Source organism: Bombina bombina, chromosome 12 (genome assembly GCF_027579735.1).
Source record: "Bombina bombina isolate aBomBom1 chromosome 12, aBomBom1.pri, whole genome shotgun sequence".
NCBI classification, from domain to species: Eukaryota; Metazoa; Chordata; class Amphibia; order Anura; family Bombinatoridae; genus Bombina; species Bombina bombina.
In genome coordinates this window covers 34,123,366-34,150,559 of record NC_069510.1, presented here as the reverse complement: position 1 = coordinate 34,150,559, position 27,194 = coordinate 34,123,366, and positions in this window count along the sequence as shown.

The window sequence follows — 27,194 nt, the reverse complement described above, 5'->3', positions numbered from 1 at the left end:
GTGGCAGCTGCATGGGGAATAAAATTGATCACCCATAACAAACATTACTACACCCCAAAATATAAGGGATACATCAGAAAACCCGGACTTATAAAAGGGGGACTTTAATAACTGCAAATACCCTTTAATACACACCGCTGTCCAGGGGTGAAAAAGAGAGGGCACAACTACGCAGATTACACTGCCAAGCACTGCAGGAGGTGCCCAGCACACATCACTGTGCTGCAAATGCAAACAACTACACACCTCTATCTGACACCGATACCCTGTGTCACTCCACAGTCAATGTTAAATGGCATCAAGGCATAAGCCCAAATCTGATAAAAAGACACTAACCACATCACTATCAACCATGAATACCTTTTTTCATAAACCAGACTGTGAGACTGCTGACACAGCCAAATATGCACAACCACCAGAAATACAGTCGGAGTCAGATCAGTTGCCCTCATCACAGACCCAGCAACTTAATCTCATACAAACAACAATCTCCCAACTACCATCCAAATCTGACTTAGCAGACCTAAAAACATTCATTAAAACGGAAATGTCCTCTCTCAGGAAGAATATTAACGAACTAGGTTCAAGGATAGAATGTCTGGAAGAAGGGCAGGATACTTTAAACACCATGGTATCAGATTCCAACCATCTGGCGGTAAGACAGGAGATCCTTATTCACTCTCTCCAACTTAAAGTCGAAGACCTCGATAACAGAAGCCGCAGGAGCAACTTAAGAATACGCGGCGTGCCTGAAGAGGCGACACAGGAATCTCTCCACTCTTATCTACTACAACTATTTGAGTACATTATTCCGTCCTTAAAACTCACAGAGTCTTCCATGGAGCGTGTACACAGGGCCTTGAGACCCCCCTCGAAACCTCCTAACCCTCCAAGAGACATTATAATAAAATTCACCAGCTATTTAGAAAAAGAGGCCATATGGAAGCAGGTTCGTTTGCAGAGAGAAATTAAATTTCAAACATACAGCATCCAAATATTCCAAGACATTTGCCCCTCCACCATCGAAAGGCGCAGAGAAATCTGCCACATCACCCAGGTTCTCCAGGAGAGACGGATACGTTACCGCTGGGGCTACCCCTTCAGCCTTATAGTCCAACAAGAAGGCAAGACTTTTATCTATAAGGAACCGGATGATCTAGACATGTTCTCCAAGGGCCTAAACATCACCTTCCCACCACAGAACCAACAACTGCACAACTCATCCACCCTCAAACCCGACGGCGCACCCAAACCCCAGAGACCACAATGGTCCTTGGTCAGCAAGAGGAAAAAACTGGACATTTAACTTAAAACCTCTAGCTCCCACTAATTCCTCGCACCGCCAGAAAAGCGGAGTACCACTTGGTACAGTCTCCTCTATGCTGGCTACCTGTATGGCGTTGAAATGGACTTCCACCAAAGGACACTGATAAGTATACTGTCATAATGATATACTGTTTAAATGTTTTGCAATCGTTTTATCTGATGCCTATGTTTATTATAACCTGCACCATAGGAAAGTAAACTCTGATACATAGATATATACAAACCCCATGATGGGAGTGGGCCTTAAACGCTCATTCAGTTATATCCACTACCCCCCCCCCTCCTCAAGGAAAACCAGAGTCCATATAGAATGTTAGTTTAAAGAAATAGAGAATTATTTAGAAATACACAGGCTTAAAGATATACTGACAGGGGGTAATTTTTAACATGGATCAGATGACTAAATGCTTATCTACAAAGTAATGTTTTGCAAACATTTTTATCTGATGCCCATGTTTCTCTTATACTGTTTCCAGGAACGTACACTCTGGTATGTAGATATATACAAACCCAAAGTTTGGAGTGGGTCTTAAACACTCTTTCAGTTAAGCACACTACCCCCACCCTCTCAAGGAAACCCAAGGTCCATATAGAATGATAGGCTAAAGAAATAGAGGACCACTGAGAAACACACAAGTTTAAAAATGAACTGATGAGAGGTAATCTCTTACTCAGATCAAATATTATATGCTTATCCACATAGTATTAGGGAGGCTGAGCGACTATGCACAAAACAACTGCCTGCCCCAATATTCTTAAGCCAGGGCACCAGCGGCACACTGGACTCGCCACCCCCAAAATCAATAGGTTCCCAATGTTGGTAACTCTTGAACCTATTGTTTGTGTTTATTTTGTACATGTTTCTTTTTTGTTTATTGTATGTACGTTTCAAAAGTTAAATATAATGTTTCACTCAAGGGCAGCTGTCCTTGGTCCGCCCACCACCCCATTATGTAAACTCTTCCACAAGCAAGTTCATATATTTACACACCTGCAACGCGAACTAGTCACCATGCACATAGATAATGGCTAACACACGAACACACTCCCATGTCAACAATAACATACACATCTACTCAGTTAACGCAAAGGGCTTGAATATCCCTAGTAAGAGAACTTTAGTCGCTAAAGAACTACATACCCACAAGGCTTATCTCACATTTATACAAGAGACCCATTTTCGAAAAGGAAGGGAACCCCTCACTTTCAAACACGAACATCACACCTGCTATTGGGCTTCACATTTTAAGTGCAAAAAACACGGAGTCGGTATACTGATATCCAAAAACACCCCCTATACACTTATACAGGCCACCCGAGACAGAGAAGGCAGATATCTTATCCTGGTAGGGCTGTTATACGGCAGGCCAGTAACCCTGGTCTCCTTGTACGCACCCAATACAGCTCAACACTCCTTCATGAGGAAGATATCTAATCTGATCCTGGAACATCAAAAAGGGACCCTCATTATATGTGGAGACCTCAACATCGCACTTAATCCCACTATGGACTGCTCCTCACAGCACTCCTCTGTACCCACCTCCCGCATAACCAAGGTTAACTCATACCTTAGATATCGTAGCACACGACGTTTGGAGGACCCTACACCCCCAGTGCCGAGACTATACATTTTACTCTTACACACATGAAACATATACACGAATTGACTATGTACTGACCGATGTAGGGGGCCTTTCCCTATTTAACTCAGCCAAAATCTCCCCAATCACTTGGTCAGATCACGCCTCATTACTCTGCACAATGACCTGGCCCTCAAAGCCAATCAAAGACTATATCTGGAGACTAGACGAATACTTGTTGACAGACCCAACAGTGACACCCAGAATCTCGACCGCACTCCTAGACTACTTTGAACACAACGACAACCTAGAGGTTGCCCCCCACACGCTATGGGAGGCACATAAAAGCATTATCAGAGGGGAACTAATAGCCATTAAAGCGCAGATCAACAAAGCTAAAAGAGAATTAACCTCCTCTCTCATTTCAAACATAGAGCGTCTAGAACAGCTACATAAAACTACACCCACAGATAAAAAAATACTCTCTGACCTAACACAGGAAAAGCAGACACTGGCCACACACTTGAACAAATCTCATAAAAGACAATCGCTGTATGCCCAACGCAGACATTACAAAGGCAGAAATAGATCTGGCAGACTTCTAGCCAGGTATTTAAAACAAAAGGCACACAAGAAATACATTATGCAAGTTAAAGATGACACAGGTCACTCACAGAAATCAACTAAGCAAATCCTGCTAACCTTCCAAACCTTCTTTCGTAAACTTTACAACATACAAAAACCACACAATCATGACACAGACCAGGAAGAGTTGAGAACCCGACAAATAGAGGAATACCTTAGGGAACTTCAACTACCACATCTGACTGACTCCCAACAAGAGCAATTAGAGAGCCCAATCACTCTTCCCGAATTAAAATTAGCCCTAAAGAATCTGCCAACTGGCAAGGCCCCGGGTCCGGACGGCTTCAGCCATAAATATTATACAACGTTCCAAGACATCCTTAACCCATATATGCTAAATTATTTCCAATCAATAGACGAAAGTAAATCCTTCCCCTCCAGGGCACTAGAAGCCCACATTATATTAATCCCTAAGCCCAACAAACCACAGGACCTCCCCAATAGTTACCGTCCTATCTCACTGCTAAATACCGATGTCAAGCTCTACGCCAGGATTTTGGCGTTGAGAATGAACAAGATCCTTCCCGACCTGGTCCATCTCGACCAGGTTGGCTTTGTGCCCGGCCGGGAGGCAAAAGACAACACGGTCAGGGCCTTAAACCTAATTTACTATGTTAAATCCAAAAATATCCCTGCGGTCCTGTTATCCACGGACGCAGAAAAGGCCTTCGACCGTGTTGCATGGGATTTTATGCGAGCAACACTGACCCAAATGGGCCTGGGAACGAAGATGCTTACTAGAATTTTTTCCTTATATTCCCACCCAACCGCAAGAATCCTAGTCAACGGCACTCTATCCTCTCCATTTCCCATATCCAACGGAACCCGCCAAGGCTGCCCCTTGTCCCCGCTCCTTTTCGCATGCGTCATCGAAGCCCTGGCGGAAAAAATTAGAAAGAATCACCAAATAACTGGAATTAACATAGAAGGACGTGCATATACAGTCTCCCTGTTCGCGGACGACATGCTTTTCACCCTCACCAACCCGGCCACTTCAATCCCTCAACTTCTAGCTGAATTCTCTAAATTCCAACTCCTGTCAAACTTTGTAGTCAACATGACAAAATCCGAAATATTAAACATAAATTTACCAGACACTTTGTTAATCCCCACCCAGAGAGTGACCCCATTTACCTGGTGTCCCCGTTCTTTGAAATATTTGGGAATTTATCTAACGCCCTCCCTAGATGATATCTTCCAACAGAACTATATGCCCATCAAACACACCATAATAAGAGACCTTTCGTCATGGGGCTCCAAAAGGTTATCCTGGTTGGGGCGCATAGAAGTCATTAAGATGAACATATTCCCCAGGATACTATACATCCTTCAAACCCTCCCGCTCCCCTTGCCCCGATCCTACTTACCCTCCCTACAAAAAGCATTTAGTGACTTCATATGGCGCAGAAAACCTCCCAGAATAAACAAATCAATAATGCAACTACCTAAAATTCAAGGGGGTCTGGGAGTCCCGAACCTCTCCGCATACCGTCAGGCTATCTTCCTCCAGAGGTTGGTAGATTGGAACATACATTTTGACCACAAAAGGTGGGTCCCCCTAGAGCACCTGATAATGAACAAGACACACCTGGGGAGGATGTGCTGGGGTGACCCAAACACACTCAAGAGAAATAGAACAGACAACCCAATGATTCAAGAGACATTCCAGATATGGGAACACACTATACATACCACACACTATATCTCATCCATTCCATCCCCATTGACTTCCATGATAGAAAACGGTGAATTCACAGTACGCCCCTACACCCAACGAGACACAACGGACGCTCCAAACCGAGACTTCACGATTAATGCAATGACCAATAACGAAACTATTCTTTCACAACCAGATCTGATCTCGAAAGGCTATACATGCTTTCAAAACTGGTTCACATACCGACAGGCAGTCCACTACATATCCACACACAAGGGAAATAATAATATGATTAGACCACTAACTACGTTCGAAACACTCTGCACCCAAACCCCTCCTTTGAGACACACACTCTCAACCATTTACAAGATCCTAACACCCCCCCCCCCCCCAGGGTACATACCCCCGTACTTAGAGAGTTGGGAACGGGATTTGGGAGTCATAATCCTGCCCCAAACCAGCGCACAGATGTTTTATAATGTAATGAGATCCTCCGTCTCATCATCCATACTAGAAATCAACCTCAAACTACTACATAGATGGCACCACACCCCGAGAAAATTACACCGTCTATTCCATACAAAAAGCAACAAATGTTGGCGATGTGGCCATGTGAACAGCGATACTGCACACATGTGGTGGTGGTGCAACACCATCCAAAACTTTTGGAGGGAGGTCATTACCGAGATAGAAGCTATATTAAAAATCTCTTTTTTTTTAAACAGCTTTATTGTAATAATAAAATAGGTATACAGGTTGGTGGAGATGCAGCTCCGGTAGTACATAATAATACAATGGCTGTAAGTTTTATGATTAACAGTAATAGAGGCCTATGGCCCTTGGGTATTGCATAGCAGTTGCCTTTTTAAAGTCAAGCTTGATTCAATGTTCAATGGTGAAGGCATACTGGTGTGAAGGGTGTATTTATCCTCTTCTGAGGAAGTGCAGTGTAACAATCGGTAAAAAAAGTAAAGCATGAAAAAAAATAAAGCATGAAAAACAGGAAAACAAAAAACAAAAACAGAAACAATTATAAAAACAGCCGGTCCCAGTCCGCCCCTGCCCCTATAACAGATAGTTGTGCTGTCAGTTCTAACTCCCATGTCTGTATCTAGTTTAATCTAGGTTGTTCGTGTTACTCAGTGTTTTCAGCTATGTGTTGGAGGTAGTTGAGCCATAGTTGTGAGAACTCAGCGTATGTGTCCATTGTACCGTGTTTAAGGTAGTAGTATTCTTCTAAATCTACGATCTCGGAAACCTTCTGAACCCACATCTCTAGAGATGGTGCTTCTCTGTGTCTCCAGTTTTTGGCTATTAGGAATCTGATTCCGTTGACCATGATGTTGAACAGCCGAATGTATGGCTTGTATTTAATTGAGGGGGGGGTTTATGTAGTAACCACACTAAGGGGTCTAGCGGTAAATTAAAAAAAAAAAAAAATAATTGTGCAACTCATTACCAAAGGAGGTAGTGAATGCCAATACCTTAGATACATTTAAACATGTTTTTAGATACATTTCTGGCTAGAAACAGAATTCAGGGATATGATTGCTTGTGTTAAATGGGTCAACTTTTAATGGGATTCATTTAAACTCAACTGGAGCTTTTTTGTAAGTATATTAGATTTGTATAGGTTGAACTCAATGGACTTCAGTCTTTTTTTTCAACTTCATCTACTATGTTACTATGTTTAGGAACCCCTTCTGGATCATGATTTTTAGAGAAAAACTTGTCCAAAGTACTGGAGACGTTTAAGCATTTTTGTGACCACTCATTATAAAAATAATTTTACTAAATAAAACTATTTGTAGTAGATGACAAAATGTATTGATCTAGGCCAATTTTGGTATTAGCTTATCTGGGATCCCCTTTGTTCAGACATAGCAGACATGCATGGCTTTGTCCTTGCTTTTTAATAATTAGAAGGCTGCTAATTTCATCTGTGCACAACACTTCTAATATTCCTGGCAGTGAAGGGGTTAATCAGCTAGCATGTATGGTTAACTTTAGCTATAGTGTAGATAACCCTCCTGCTGATCCCACCCAAATGGTTTTCCTCCCTCACCCCCAATAGTCACCACCATTATAAGTACTGGCAGTCTGCCAGTATGCAGTTTAAGGATAGTGTTTTTAAATTTCTTTAGTGTAAGCAACCCTCCTCCTCACTAGAGCCCTAATGTTCAAAACATTGACACTGACGAGAAACTGCCTTACTGGCCTCAGTCGAGATTTTCATAGAAAATGGGTGTGGCTGATCAGTGCTGGAGAGCGGCGATGTCTCTCCTATATAAGTCAATTGGAGCAGGAGGTCACCACCAGCATTGCAGACATCACCTTTTGTCTGCATTTTGCTGCGACTAGGGGGGCCTTTTTTAAAAGGGCTATAAATGGGCCTACACGGCAGACAGTGTGCTCACTGAAAGTAAATGTTTCTGTGTGGGTACACTTCAAATATTGCTTGCAGTACCTTAAGTTTTAATACACCTACACTACCTCAGACGATATAGCCTCGCCAGCTGATTTATATTTTTTCTAAAAGACAGTTGCATTATAATTATAGTATTACACAACTGCATGCCTGTTATGTAATACAATTGTAATACTAATGCCTTTTTTAATATAAATTTAAAAAAGGGTTTACAAGAAAAAATAAATACATATTTAGTTAAAAAATCATCCTACATAAGAATGCATAATACTTTAAAGATTAATTATAGATAAATGCACTATTAACCCGTAAGCTATGCATGTTTTTCAATAAAGGATACCAAGAGAACAAAGCAAATTAAACATAAGTTCATTGGAAAATTGCTTAAAATTGAGTTTCATATCCCTTTTTACAATACACACAATGCTACTGAGTCACTATGTGAAATGTTTGTATAGTCTACATATTTTCATATACTTAAATGATCGACTATCAAGAGTATCTTCACCTTAAACGGACAGGAAACCCTAAAATAATATAATTTTGGTTCCTATTTACTTCTATTATCAAATATGCTTTATTCTCATGTCTTTTTGTAGAGATATCTAGATATGTAACATCCATGTCTTGACTACTACATAGGAAATAGTATTGGCAACTAGTGTTTGTGCTAATGTAGGACAATCTGCAATATGTAGCAGCAGTGCACGCTCCTGATCTTACCTCCCTGCTTTTCAAAAAAAGATATTGAGAAAACAAAATTTGATAATAGAAGCATATTGGAAAGTTGTTAAAATTGCATGCTCTGTCTGTATCATAAAATAATAAATGTGGGTTTCTGTCCATTAACGCAAATGCTTATTTGTAACTGCACAAAACCTCAGTTGTGGGTTTATTTGCTGCAGAGAATTTTGTATTATAGGGTTTATACCTTTTTTGTTTAAAAAGCTGGCTGACCGGTAAAAAACAATACATTTCTTATATTGATCTAGTTGCACACTAAGTCCAGCATTTTCATAATTTACATTTTATTCAAATCACTAATTTACACACCAAAAAACTCTCCTTGCATTTTAAAACAGAAATGTTACTCTTAAATATGTTATTCTTAATGTAATATAATACATACATATGGTTTTACTGTAATATAATGTATACATATGGTTTTACTGTAATATAATTTATACGTATGGTTTTATTGTAATATAATATATACATATGGTTTTATTGTAACATAATGTATACGTATGGTTTTACTGTAATATAATGTATACATATGGTTTTACTGTAATATAATGTATACGTATCGTTTTATTGTAACATAATGTATACGTATGGTTTTATTGTAATATAATATATACATATGGTTTTATTGTAACATAATGTATACATATGGTTTTATTGTAACATAATGTATACGTATGGTTTTACTGTAATATAATGTATACATATGGTTTTACTGTAATATAATGTATACGTATCGTTTTATTGTAACATAATGTATACGTATCGTTTTACTGTAATATAATGTATACGTATGGTTTTATTGTAACATAAGGTATACGTATGGTTTTATTGTAATATAATATATACATATGGTTTTATTGTAACATAATGTATACGTATGGTTTTACTGTAACTTAATGTATATGCATGGTTTTATTGTAACATAATGTATACATGTGGTTTTACTGTAATATAATGTATACGTATGCTTTTACTGTAACATAATGTATACGTATGGTTTTATTGTAACAATGTATATTATGGTTTTATTGTAACATAATGTATACATATGGTTTTACTGTAATATGATGTATATGGATGGTTTTACTGTAACTTAATGTATACGTATGGTTTTACTGTAATATAATATATACATATGGTTTTACTGTAACATAATGTATACGTATGGTTTTACTGTAATATAATATATACATATGGTTTTACTGTAATATAATGTATACATATGGTTTTACTGTAACGTAATGTATACGTATTGTTTTACTGTAATATAATGTATACATATGGTTTTACTGTAACATAATGTATACATATGGTTTTACTGTAACATGATGTATACGTATGGTTTTACTGTAATATAATGTATACATATGGTTTTACTGTAATATAATGTATACGTATGGTTTTACTGTAATATTATGTATATGTATGGTTTTACTGTAATATAATGTATACATATGGTTTTACTGTAATATGAAGTATACATATGGTTTTACTGTAATATAATGTATACGTATGGTTTTACTGTAATATAATATATACATATGGTTTTACTGTAATATGATGTATACGTATGGTTTTACTGTAATATAATGTGTACATATGGTTTTACTGTAATGTAATGTATACGTATGGTTTTACTGCGTGGCCGGACTTTTAGCCGACGGACATTTGGCCGACGGACATTTGGCCGACGGACATTTGGCCGAAACACAAGTGTCTGTCAGATAACAGTCCGGCCACGAAATAGATAGATTTGATAGATAGATACATAGAATAGATAGATAGATAGATCAATAGATGCAATAGATACATTTGATAGATACGATAGACAAATAGATTTGATAGATAAATAGATAGATTTGATAGATAGATAATTTCCCAGACAGAGAATTACAAAACGTGCGGTCTGGGACCCATGGTAAGGTTCCCAGAGGCAGTTGCGGCGCCCGAGGCTCTGATTAGAACAGAGCACTCTGGAACGTATCTGCCCTCGGCCGAAATCGGAACATTCTTTAGCTTTCTGCCAAATGTCCGTCTGCCAAATGTCCGTCTGCCAAATGTCCTTCTGCATTTTGTCAGAGCACCGTTTTACTGTAATATGATGTATACATATGGTTTTACTGTAATATAATGTATACATATGGTTTTACTGTAATATGATGTATACATATGGTTTTACTGTAACATAATATATACGCATTGTTTTACTGTATTATGATGTATACGTATGGTTTTACTGCAACATAATGTATACGTAAGGTTTTACTGTAATATAATGTATTCATATGGTTTTACTGTAACATAATATATACGCATGGTTTTACTGTAATATGATGTATACGCATGGTTTTACTGTAATATGATGTATACGTATGGTTTTACTGTAACATAATTTATACGTATGGTTTTACTGTAACATGATGTATACGTATGGTTTTACTGTAATATAATGTATACATATGGTTTTACTGTAACATAATGTATACATATTTTTTTACGGTAATATGATGTATACGTATGGTTTTACTGTAATATAATGTATATGTATGGTTTTACCGTAACATGATGTATACGTATGGTTTTACTGTAACTTAATGTATACGCATGGTTTTATTGTAACAATGTATATGTATGGTTTTTCTGTAATATGATGTATACGTATGGTTTTACTGTAACATGATGTGTACGTATGGTTTTACTGTAACATAATGTATACATATGGTTTTACTGTAATATGATGTATACATATGGTTTTACTGTAATGTAATGTATACATAGGGTTTTACTGTAATATGATGTATACGTATGGTTTTACTGTAATATAATGTATACATATGGTTTTACTGTAATATGATGTATACATATGGTTTTACTGTAACATAATATATACGCATGGTTTTACTGTAATATGATGTATACGTATGGTTTTACTGTAACATAATGTATACGTATGGTTTTACTGTAATATAATGTATTCATATGGTTTTACTGTAACATAATATATACGCATGGTTTTACTGTAATATGATGTATACGTATGGTTTTACTGTAATATAATGTATACGTATGGTTTTACTGTAACATAATGTATACGTATGGTTTTACTGTAATATAATGTATACATATGGTTTTACTGTAACATAATATATACATATTGTTTTACGGTAATATGATGTATAAGTATGGTTTTACTGTAATATAATGTATATGTATGGTTTTACTGTAACATGATGTATACGTATGGTTTTACTGTAACTTAATGTATACGCATGGTTTTATTGTAACAATGTATATGTATGGTTTTTCTGTAATACGATGTATACGTATGGTTTTACTGTAACATGATGTATACGTATGGTTTTACTGTAACATAATGTATACATATGGTTTTACTGTAATATGATGTATACATATGGTTTTACTGTAACTTAATGTCTATGCATGGTTTTACTGTAATATTATGTATATGCATGGTTTTATTGTAACATAATGTATACATATGGTTTTACTGTAATATAATGTATACGTATGGTTTTACTGTATCATAATGTATACATATGGTTTTACTGTAATATAATGTATACGTATGGTTTTACTTTAACTTAATGTATACGTTTGTTTTACTGTAATATGATGTATACATATGGTTTTACTGTAATATAATGTATACATATGGTTTTACTGTAACATAATATATACGCATGGTTTTACTGTAATATGATGTATACGTATGGTTTTACTGTAACCTAATGTTTACATATGGTTTTACTGTAATATAATGTATACATATGGTTTTACTGTAATATGATGTATACATATGGTTTTACTGTAATATAATGTATACATATGGTTTTACTGTAACATGATGTATACGTATGGTTTTACTGTAATATAATGTATACATATGGTTTAACTGTAATATGATGTATACGTATGGTTTTACTGTAATATAATGTATACATATGGTTTTACTGTAACATGATGCATACGTATGGTTTTACTGTAATATAATGTATACATATGGTTTTACTGTAATATAATATATACATATGGTTTTACTGCAATATGATGTATACATATGGTTTTACTGTAATATAATGTATACGTATGGTTTTACTGTAATATGATGAATACATATGGTTTTACTGTAATATAATGTATACGTATGGTTTTACTGTAATATAATATATACATATGGTTTTACTGTAATATGATGTATACGTATGGTTTTACTGTAATATAATGTATACATATGGTTTTACTGTAACATGATGTATACTTATGGTTTTACTGTAATATAATGTATACATATGGTTTTACTGTAATATAATGTATACGTATAGTTTTACTGTTATATAATATATACATATGGTTTTACTGTAATATGATGTATATGTATGGTTTTACTGAAATATAATGTATACATATGGTTTTACTGTAATATAATGTATACGTATGGTTTTACTGTAATATAATGTTTACGTATGGTTTTACTGTAACATGATGTATACTTATGGTTTTACTGTAATATAATGTATACATATGGTTTTACTGTAACATAATGTATACATATGGTTTTACTGTAACATGATGTATACGTATGGTTTTACTGTTATATAATATATACATATGGTTTTACTGTAATATGATGTATATGTATGGTTTTACTGTAATACAATGTATACATATGGTTTTACTGTAATATGATGTATACATATGGTTTTACTGTAATATAATGTATACGTATGGTTTTACTGTAATATAATATATACATATGGTTTTACTGTAATATGATGTATACGTATGATTTTACTGTAATGTAATGTATACATATGGTTTTACTGTAATATAATGTATACGTATGGTTTTACTGTAATATGATGTATACATATGGTTTTACTGTAATATGATGTATACATAGGGTTTTACTGTAATATGATGTATACGTATGGTTTTACTGTAACATAATATATACGCATGGTTTTACTGTAATATGATGTATACGTATGGTTTTAATGTAACATAATGTATACGTATGGTTTTACTGTAATATAATGTATTTCTATGGTTTTACTGTAACATAATATATACGCATGGTTTTACTGTAATATGATGTATACGTATGGTTTTACTGTAACATAATGTATACGTATGGTTTTACTGTAATATAATGTATACGTATGATTTTACTGTAACATGATGGATACGTATGGTTTTACTGTAATATAATGTATACATATGGTTTACTGTAACATAATGTATACATATTGTTTTACGGTAATATGATGTATACGTATGGTTTTACTGTAATATAATGTATATGTATGGTTTTACTGTAACATGATGTATACGTATGGTTTTACTGTAATATAATGTATACATATGGTTTTACTGTAACATAATGTATACGTATGGTTTTACTGTAATATGATGTATACGTATGGTTTTACTGTAATATAATGTATTCGTATGGTTTTACTGTAATATGATGTATACGTATGGTTTTACTGTAACATGATGTATACGCATGGTTTTACTGTAATATAATGTATACATATGGTTTTACTGTAACATAATGTATACATATTGTTTTACTGTAATATGATGTATACGTATGGTTTTACTGTAATATAATGTATACGTATGGTTTTACTATAATATGATGTATACGTATGGTTTTACTGTAATATAATGTATATGTATGGTTTTACTGTAACATGATGTATACGTATGGTTTTACTGTAACTTAATGTATACGCATGGTTTAATTGTAACAATGTATATGTATGGTTTTTCTGTAATATGATGTATACGTATGGTTTTACTGTAACATGATGTATACGTATGGTTCTACTGTAACATAATGTATACATATGGTTTTACTGTAATATGATGTATACATATGGTTTTACTGTAACTTAATGTATATGCATGGTTTTACTGTAATATTAAGTATATGCATGGTTTTATTGTAACATAATGTATACATATGGTTTTACTGTAATATAATGTATACATATGGTTTTACTGTAACAATGTATACGTATTGTTTTACTGTATTATGATGTATACGTATGGTTTTACTGTAACTTAATGTATACGTTTGTTTTACTGTAATATGATGTATACGTATGGTTTTACTGTAACATAATGTATACGTATGGTTTTACTGTAATGTAATATATACATATGGTTTTAATGTAATATAATGTATACATACGGTTTTACTGTAACATAATGTATATGTATTGTTTTACTGTAATAAAATGTATACATATGGTTTTACTGTAATATGATGTATAGGCATTGGTTTTATTATAACATAATGTATACGTAGGGTTTAAATGTAATATAATGTATACATATAGTTTTACTGTAATATAATGTATACTTATGGTTTTACTGTAACATAATGTATACATATGGTTTTACTGTAATATAATGTATACATATGGTTTTACTGTAACATAATATATACGCATGGTTTTACTATAATATGATGTATACGTATGGTTTTACTGTAATATGATGTATACATATGGTTTTACTGTAATATAATGTATACATATGGTTTTACTGTAACATGATGTATACGTATGGTTTTACTGTAATATAATGTATACATATGGTTTTACTGTAATATGATGTATACGTATGGTTTTACTGTAATATAATGTATACATATGGTTTTACTGTAACATGATGTATACATATGGTTTTACTGTAATATGATATATACGTATGGTTTTACTGTAATATAATGTATACATATGGTTTTACTGTAATATAATGTATACGTATGGTTTTACTGTAATATAATATATACATATGGTTTTACTGTAATATAATGTATACGTATGGTTTTACTGTATCATAATGTATACATATGGTTTTACTGTAATATAATGTATACGTATGGTTTTACTTTAACTTAATGTATACGTTTGTTTTACTGTAATATGATGTATACATATGGTTTTACTGTAATATAATGTATACATATGGTTTTACTGTAACATAATATATACGCATGGTTTTACTGTAATATGATGTATACGTATGGTTTTACTGTAACCTAATGTTTACATATGGTTTTACTGTAATATAATGTATACATATGGTTTTACTGTAATATGATGTATACATATGGTTTTACTGTAATATAATGTATACATATGGTTTTACTGTAACATGATGTATACGTATGGTTTTACTGTAATATAATGTATACATATGGTTTAACTGTAATATGATGTATACGTATGGTTTTACTGTAATATAATGTATACATATGGTTTTACTGTAACATGATGCATACGTATGGTTTTACTGTAATATAATGTATACATATGGTTTTACTGTAATATAATATATACATATGGTTTTACTGCAATATGATGTATACATATGGTTTTACTGTAATATAATGTATACGTATGGTTTTACTGTAATATGATGAATACATATGGTTTTACTGTAATATAATGTATACGTATGGTTTTACTGTAATATAATATATACATATGGTTTTACTGTAATATGATGTATACGTATGGTTTTACTGTAATATAATGTATACATATGGTTTTACTGTAACATGATGTATACTTATGGTTTTACTGTAATATAATGTATACATATGGTTTTACTGTAATATAATGTATACGTATAGTTTTACTGTTATATAATATATACATATGGTTTTACTGTAATATGATGTATATGTATGGTTTTACTGAAATATAATGTATACATATGGTTTTACTGTAATATAATGTATACGTATGGTTTTACTGTAATATAATGTTTACGTATGGTTTTACTGTAACATGATGTATACTTATGGTTTTACTGTAATATAATGTATACATATGGTTTTACTGTAACATAATGTATACATATGGTTTTACTGTAACATGATGTATACGTATGGTTTTACTGTTATATAATATATACATATGGTTTTACTGTAATATGATGTATATGTATGGTTTTACTGTAATATAATGTATACATATGGTTTTACTGTAATATGATGTATACATATGGTTTTACTGTAATATAATGTATACGTATGGTTTTACTGTAATATAATATATACATATGGTTTTACTGTAATATGATGTATACGTATGATTTTACTGTAATGTAATGTATACATATGGTTTTACTGTAATATAATGTATACGTATGGTTTTACTGTAATATGATGTATACATATGGTTTTACTGTAATATGATGTATACATAGGGTTTTACTGTAATATGATGTATACGTATGGTTTTACTGTAACATAATATATACGCATGGTTTTACTGTAATATGATGTATACGTATGGTTTTAATGTAACATAATGTATACGTATGGTTTTACTGTAATATAATGTATTTCTATGGTTTTACTGTAACATAATATATACGCATGGTTTTACTGTAATATGATGTATACGTATGGTTTTACTGTAACATAATGTATACGTATGGTTTTACTGTAATATAATGTATACGTATGATTTTACTGTAACATGATGGATACGTATGGTTTTACTGTAATATAATGTATACATATGGTTTACTGTAACATAATGTATACATATTGTTTTACGGTAATATGATGTATACGTATGGTTTTACTGTAATATAATGTATATGTATGGTTTTACTGTAACATGATGTATACGTATGGTTTTACTGTAATATAATGTATACATATGGTTTTACTGTAACATAATGTATACGTATGGTTTTACTGTAATATGATGTATACGTATGGTTTTACTGTAATATAATGTATTCGTATGGTTTTACTGTAATATGATGTATACGTATGGTTTTACTGTAACATGATGTATACGTATGGTTTTACTGTAATATAATGTATACATATGGTTTTACTGTAACATAATGTATACATATTGTTTTACTGTAATATGATGTATACGTATGGTTTTACTGTAATATAATGTATACGTATGGTTTTACTATAATATGATGTATACGTATGGTTTTACTGTAATATAATGTATATGTATGGTTTTACTGTAACATGATGTATACGTATGGTTTTACTGTAACTTAATGTATACGCATGGTTTAATTGTAACAATGTATATGTATGGTTTTTCTGTAATATGATGTATACGTATGGTTTTACTGTAACATGATGTATACGTATGGTTCTACTGTAACATAATGTATACATATGGTTTTACTGTAATATGATGTATACATATGGTTTTACTGTAACTTAATGTATATGCATGGTTTTACTGTAATATTAAGTATATGCATGGTTTTATTGTAACATAATGTATACATATGGTTTTACTGTAATATAATGTATACATATGGTTTTACTGTAACAATGTATACGTATTGTTTTACTGTATTATGATGTATACGTATGGTTTTACTGTAACTTAATGTATACGTTTGTTTTACTGTAATATGATGTATACGTATGGTTTTACTGTAACATAATGTATACGTATGGTTTTACTGTAATGTAATATATACATATGGTTTTAATGTAATATAATGTATACATACGGTTTTACTGTAACATAATGTATATGTATTGTTTTACTGTAATAAAATGTATACATATGGTTTTACTGTAATATGATGTATAGGCATTGGTTTTATTATAACATAATGTATACGTAGGGTTTAAATGTAATATAATGTATACATATAGTTTTACTGTAATATAATGTATACTTATGGTTTTACTGTAACATAATGTATACATATGGTTTTACTGTAATATAATGTATACATATGGTTTTACTGTAACATAATATATACGCATGGTTTTACTATAATATGATGTATACGTATGGTTTTACTGTAATATGATGTATACATATGGTTTTACTGTAATATAATGTATACATATGGTTTTACTGTAACATGATGTATACGTATGGTTTTACTGTAATATAATGTATACATATGGTTTTACTGTAATATGATGTATACGTATGGTTTTACTGTAATATAATGTATACATATGGTTTTACTGTAACATGATGTATACATATGGTTTTACTGTAATATGATATATACGTATGGTTTTACTGTAATATAATGTATACATATGGTTTTACTGTAATATAATGTATACGTATGGTTTTACTGTAATATAATATATACATATGGTTTTACTGTAATATGATGTATACGTATGGTTTTACTGTAATATGATGTATACGTATGGTTTTACTGTAATATAATATATACAGATGGTTTGACTGTAATATTATGTATACGTATGGTTTTACTGTAATATAATGTGTACATATGGTTTTACTGTAATATAATGTATACGTATGGTTTTACTGCGTGGCCGGACTTTTAGCTGACAGACATTTGGCAGACGGACATTTGGCCGACGGACATTTGGCCGAAACACAAGTGTCTGTCAGATAACAGTCCGGCCACGAGATAGATTTGATAGATAGATACATACATAGAATAGATAGATAGATCAATAGATGCAATAGATACATTTGATAGATATGATAGATAGATAGATAGATAGATTTGATAGATAAATAGATAGATTTGATAGATAGATAATTTCCCAGACAGAGAATTACAAAACGTGCGGTCTGGTAAGGTTCCCAGAGGCAGTTGAGGCGCCCGAGGCTCTGATTAGAACAGAGCACTCTGGAACGTATCTGCCCTCGGCCGAAATCGGAACATTCTTTAGCTTTCTGTCTGTCGGCCAAATGACCGACTGCCAAATGTCCGTCTGCCAAATGTCCTTCTGCATTTTGTCAGAGCACCGTTTTACTGTAATATGATGTATACATATGGTTTTACTGTAATATAATGTATACATATGGTTTTACTGTAATATGATGTATACATATGGTTTTACTGTAACATAATATATACGCATGGTTTTACTGTAATATGATGTATACATATGGTTTTACTGTAACATAATGTATACGTAAGGTTTTACTGTAATATAATGTATTCATATGGTTTTACTGTAACATAATATATACGCATGGTTTTACTGTAATATGATGTACACGTATGGTTTTACTGTAACATAATGTATACGTATGGTTTTACTGTAACATGATGTATACGTATGGTTTTACTGTAATATAATGTATACATATGGTTTTACTGTAACATAATGTATACATATTGTTTTACGGTAATATGATGTATACGTATGGTTTTACTGTAATATAATGTATATGTATGGTTTTACCGTAACATGATGTATACGTATGGTTTTACTGTAACTTAATGTATACGCATGGTTTTATTGTAACAATGTATATGTATGGTTTTTATGTAATATGATGTATACGTATGGTTTTACTGTAACATGATGTATACGTATCGTTTTACTGTAACATAATGTATACATATGGTTTTACTGTAATATAATGTATACATATGGTTTTACTGTAATATGATGTATACATATGGTTTTACTGTAACATAATATATACGCATGGTTTTACTGTAATATGATGTATACGTATGGTTTTACTGTAACATAATGTATACGTATGGTTTTACTGTAATATAATGTATTCATATGGTTTTACTGTAACATAATATATATGCATGGTTTTACTGTAATATGATGTATACGTATGGTTTTACTGTAACATAATGTATACGTATGGTTTTACTGTAATATAATGTATACGTATGGTTTTACTGTAACATAATGTATACGTATGGTTTTACTGTAATATAATGTATACATATGGTTTTACTGTAACATAATGTATACATATTGTTTTACGGTAATATGATGTATAAGTATGGTTTTACTGTAATATAATGTATATGTATAGTTTTACTGTAACATGATGTATACGTATGGTTTTACTGTAACTTAATGTATACGCATGGTTTTATTGTAACAATGTATATGTATGGTTTTTCTGTAATATGATGTATACGTATGGTTTTACTGTAACATGATGTATACTTATGGTTTTACTGTAATATAATGTATACATATGGTTTTACTGTAATATAATGTATACGTATGGTTTTACTGTTATATAATATATACATATGGTTTTACTGTAATATGATGTATATGTATGGTTTTACTGAAATATAATGTATACATATGGTTTTACTGTAATATAATGTATACGTATGGTTTTACTGTAATATAATGTTTACGTATGGTTTTACTGTAACATGATGTATACTTATGGTTTTACTGTAATATAATGTATACATATGGTTTTACTGTAACATAATGTATACATATGGTTTTACTGTAACATGATGTATACGTATGGTTTTACTGTTATATAATATATACATATGGTTTTACTGTAATATGATGTATATGTATGGTTTTACTGTAATATAATGTATACATATGGTTTTACTGTAATATGATGTATACATATGGTTTTACTGTAATATAATGTATACGTATGGTTTTACTGTAATATAATATATACATATGGTTTTACTGTAATATGATGTATACGTATGATTTTACTGTAATGTAATGTATACATATGGTTTTACTGTAATATAATGTATACGTATGGTTTTACTGTAATATGATGTATACATATGGTTTTACTGTAATATGATGTATACATAGGGTTTTACTGTAATATGATGTATACGTATGGTTTTACTGTAACATAATATATATGCATGGTTTTACTGTAATATGATGTATACGTATGGTTTTAATGTAACATAATGTATACGTATGGTTTTACTGTAATATAATGTATTTCTATGGTTTTACTGTAACATAATATATACTCATGGTTTTACTGTAATATGATGTATACGTATGGTTTTACTGTAACATAATGTATACGTATGGTTTTACTGTAATATAATGTATACGTATGATTTTACTGTAACATGATGGATACGTATGGTTTTACTGTAATATAATGTATACATATGGTTTACTGTAACATAATGTGTACATATTGTTTTACGGTAATATGATGTATACGTATGGTTTTACTGTAATATAATGTATATGTATGGTTTTACTGTAACATGATGTATACGTATGGTTTTACTGTAATATAATGTATACGTATGATTTTACTGTAACATGATGTATACGTATGGTTTTACTATAATATGATGTATACGTATGGTTTTACTGTAATATAATGTATACGTATGGTTTTACTATAATATGATGTATACGTATGGTTTTACTGTAATATAATGTATATGTATGGTTTTACTGTAACATGATGTATACGTATGGTTTTACTGTAACTTAATGTATACGCATGGTTTAATTGTAACAATGTATATGTATGGTTTTTCTGTAATATGATGTATACGTATGGTTTTACTGTAACATGATGTATACGTATGGTTCTACTGTAACATAATGTATACATATGGTTTTACTGTAATATGATGTATACATATGGTTTTACTGTAACTTAATGTATATGCATGGTTTTACTGTAATATTAAGTATATGCATGGTTTTATTGTAACATAATGTATACATATGGTTTTACTGTAATATAATGTATACATATGGTTTTACTGTAACAATGTATACGTATTGTTTTACTGTATTATGATGTATACGTATGGTTTTACTGTAACTTAATGTATACGTTTGTTTTACTGTAATATGATGTATACGTATGGTTTTACTGTAACATAATGTATACGTATGGTTTTACTGTAATGTAATATATACATATGGTTTTAATGTAATATAATGTATACATACGGTTTTACTGTAACATAATGTATATGTATTGTTTTACTGTAATAAAATGTATACATATGGTTTTACTGTAATATGATGTATAGGCATTGGTTTTATTATAACATAATGTATACGTAGGGTTTAAATGTAATATAATGTATACATATAGTTTTACTGTAATATAATGTATACTTATGGTTTTACTGTAACATAATGTATACATATGGTTTTACTGTAATATAATGTATACATATGGTTTTACTGTAACATAATATATACGCATGGTTTTACTATAATATGATGTATACGTATGGTTTTACTGTAATATGATGTATACATATGGTTTTACTGTAATATAATGTATACATATGGTTTTACTGTAACATGATGTATATGTATGGTTTTACTGTAATATAATGTATACATATGGTTTTACTGTAATATGATGTATACGTATGGTTTTACTGTAATATAATGTATACATATGGTTTTACTGTAACATGATGTATACATATGGTTTTACTGTAATATGATGTATACGTATGGTTTTACTGTAATATAATGTATACATATGGTTTTACTGTAATATAATGTATACGTATGGTTTTACTGTAATATAATATATACATATGGTTTTACTGTAATATGATGTATACGTATGGTTTTACTGTAATATGATGTATACATATGGTTTTACTGTAATATAATGTATACGTATGGTTTTACTGTAATATAATATATACAGATGGTTTGACTGTAATATGATGTATACGTATGGTTTTACTGTAATATAATGTGTACATATGGTTTTACTGTAATATAATGTATACGTATGGTTTTACTGCGTGGCCGGACTTTTAGCTGACAGACATTTGGCAGACGGACATTTGGCCGACGGACATTTGGCCGAAACACAAGTGTCTGTCAGATAACAGTCCGGCCACGAGATAGATTTGATAGATAGATACATACATAGAATATATAGATAGATCAATAGATGCAATAGATACATTTGATAGATATGATAGATAGATAGATAGATAGATAGATAGATAGATAGATTTGATAGATAAATAGATAGATTTGATAGATAGATAATTTCCCAGACAGAGAATTACAAAACGTGCGGTCTGGTAAGGTTCCCAGAGGCAGTTGAGGCGCCCGAGGCTCTGATTAGAACAGAGCACTCTGGAACGTATCTGCCCTCGGCCGAAATCGGAACATTCTTTAGCTTTCTGTCTGTCGGCCAAATGACCGTCTGCCAAATGTCCGTCTGCCAAATGTCCTTCTGCATTTTGTCAGAGCACCGTTTTACTGTAATATGATGTATACATATGGTTTTACTGTAATATAATGTATACATATGGTTTTACTGTAATATGATGTATACATATGGTTTTACTGTAACATAATATATACGCATGGTTTTACTGTAATATGATGTATACATATGGTTTTACTGTAACATAATGTATACGTAAGGTTTTACTGTAATATAATGTATTCATATGGTTTTACTGTAACATAATATATACGCATGGTTTTACTGTAATATGATGTACACGTATGGTTTTACTGTATCATAATGTATACGTATGGTTTTACTGTAACATGATGTATACGTATGGTTTTACTGTAATATAATGTATACATATGGTTTTACTGTAACATAATGTATACATATTGTTTTACAGTAATATGATGTATACGTATGGTTTTACTGTAATATAATGTATATGTATGGTTTTACCGTAACATGATGTATACGTATGGTTTTACTGTAACTTAATGTATACGCATGGTTTTATTGTAACAATGTATATGTATGGTTTTTATGTAATATGATGTATACGTATGGTTTTACTGTAACATGATGTATACGTATCGTTTTACTGTAACATAATGTATACATATGGTTTTACTGTAATATAATGTATACATATGGTTTTACTGTAATGTAATGTATACATAGGGTTTTACTGTAATATGATGTATATGTATGGTTTTACTGTAATATAATGTATACATATGGTTTTACTGTAATATGATGTATACATATGGTTTTACTGTAACATAATATATACGCATGGTTTTACTGTAATATGATGTATACGTATGGTTTTACTGTAACATAATGTATACGTATGGTTTTACTGTAATATAATGTATTATATGGTTTTACTGTAACATAATATATATGCATGGTTTTACTGTAATATGATGTATACGTATGGTTTTACTGTAACATAATGTATACGTATGGTTTTACTGTAATATAATGTATACGTATGGTTTTACTGTAACATAATGTATACGTATGGTTTTACTGTAATATAATGTATACATATGGTTTTACTGTAACATAATGTATACATATTGTTTTACGGTAATATGATGTATAAGTATGGTTTTACTGTAATATAATGTATATGTATGGTTTTACTGTAACATGATGTATACGTATGGTTTTACTGTAACTTAATGTATACGCATGGTTTTATTGTAACAATGTATATGTATGGTTTTTCTGTAATATGATGTATACGTATGGTTTTACTGTAACATGATGTATACGTATGGTTTTACTGTAACATAATGTATACATATGGTTTTACTGTAATATGATGTATACATATGGTTTTACTGTAACTTAATGTATATGCATGGTTTTACTGTAATATTATGTATATGCATGGTTTTATTGTAACATAATGTATACATATGGTTTTACTGTAATATAATGTATACGTATGGTTTTACTGTAACATAATGTATATATATGGTTTTACTGTAATATAATGTATACGTATGGTTTTACTTTAACCTAATGTATACGTTTGTTTTACTGTAATATGATGTATACATATGGTTTTACTGTAATATAATGTATACATATGGTTTTACTGTAACATAATATATACGCATGGTTTTACTGTAATATGATGTATACGTATGATTTTACTGTAACCTAATGTTTACATATGGTTTTACTGTAATATAATGTATACATATGGTTTTACTGTAATATGATGTATACATATGGTTTTACTGTAATATAATGTATACATATGGTTTTACTGTAACATGATGTATACATATGGTTTTACTGTAATATAATGTATACATATGGTTTAACTGTAATATGATGTATACGTATGGTTTTACTGTAATATAATGTATACATATGGTTTTAGTGTAACATGATCTATACGTATGGTTTTACTGTAATATAATGTATACATATGGTTTTACTGTAATATAATATATATATATGGTTTTACTGTAATATGATGTATACATATGGTTTTACTGTAATATAATGTATACGTATGGTTTTACTGTAATATGATGTATACATATGGTTTTACTGTAATATGATGTATACGTATGGTTTTACTGTAATATAATGTATACGTATGATTTTACTGTAACATGATGTATATATATGGTTTTACTGTAATATAATGTATACGTATGGTTTTACTTTAACCTAATGTATACGTTTGTTTTACTGTAATATGATGTATACATATGGTTTTACTGTAATATAATGTATACATATGGTTTTACTGTAACATAATATATACGCATGGTTTTACTGTAATATGATGTATACGTATGATTTTACTGTAACCTAATGTTTACATATGGTTTTACTGTAATATAATGTATACATATGGTTTTACTGTAATATGATGTATACATATGGTTTTACTGTAATATAATGTATACATATGGTTTTACTGTAACATGATGTATACATATGGTTTTACTGTAATATAATGTATACATATGGTTTAACTGTAATATGATGTATACGTATGGTTTTACTGTAATATAATGTATACATATGGTTTTAGTGTAACATGATCTATACGTATGGTTTTACTGTAATATAATGTATACATATGGTTTTACTGTAATATAATATATATATATGGTTTTACTGTAATATGATGTATACATATGGTTTTACTGTAATATAATGTATACGTATGGTTTTACTGTAATATGATGTATACATATGGTTTTACTGTAATATGATGTATACGTATGGTTTTACTGTAATATAATGTATACGTATGATTTTACTGTAACATGATGTATACATATGGTTTTACTGTCATATAATGTATACATATGGTTTTACTGTAACATAATGTATGCATATTGTTTTACGGTAATATGAAGTATACTTATGGTTTTACTGTAACTTAATGTATACGCATGGTTTTATTGTAACAATGTATATGTATGGTTTTTCTGTAATATGATGTATACGTATGGTTTTACTTTAACATGATGTATACGTATCGTTTTACTGTAACATAATGTATACATATGGTTTTACTGTAATATGATGTATACATATGGTTTTACTGTAACTTAATGTATATGCATGGTTTTACTGTAATATTATGTATATGCATGGTTTTATTGTAATATGATGTATACATATGGTTTTACTGTAATATAATGTATACATATGGTTTTACTGTAACATAATATATATGCATGGTTTTACTGAAATATGATGTATACGTATGGTTTTACTGTAACCTAATGTTTACATATGGTTTTACTGTAATATAATGTATACATATGGTTTTACTGTAACATGATGTATACGTATGGTTTTACTGTAATATAATGTATACATATGGTTTTACTGTAATATGATGTATACGTATGGTTTTACTGTAATATAATGTATACATATGGTTTTACTGTAACATGATATATACGTATGGTTTTACTGTAATATAATGTATACATATGGTTTTACTGTAATATAATGTATACGTATGGTTTTACTGTAATATAATATATACATATGGTTTTATTGTAATATGATGTATACATATGGTTTTACTGTAATATAATGTATACGTATGGTTTTACTGTAATATAATATATACATATGATTTTACTGTAATATGATGTATATGTATGGTTTTACTGTAATATAATGTATACATATGGTTTTACTGTAATATAATGTATACGTATGGTTTTACTGTAATATGTTGTATACATATGGATTTACTGTAATATAATGTATACGTATGGTTTTACTGTAATATAATGTATATA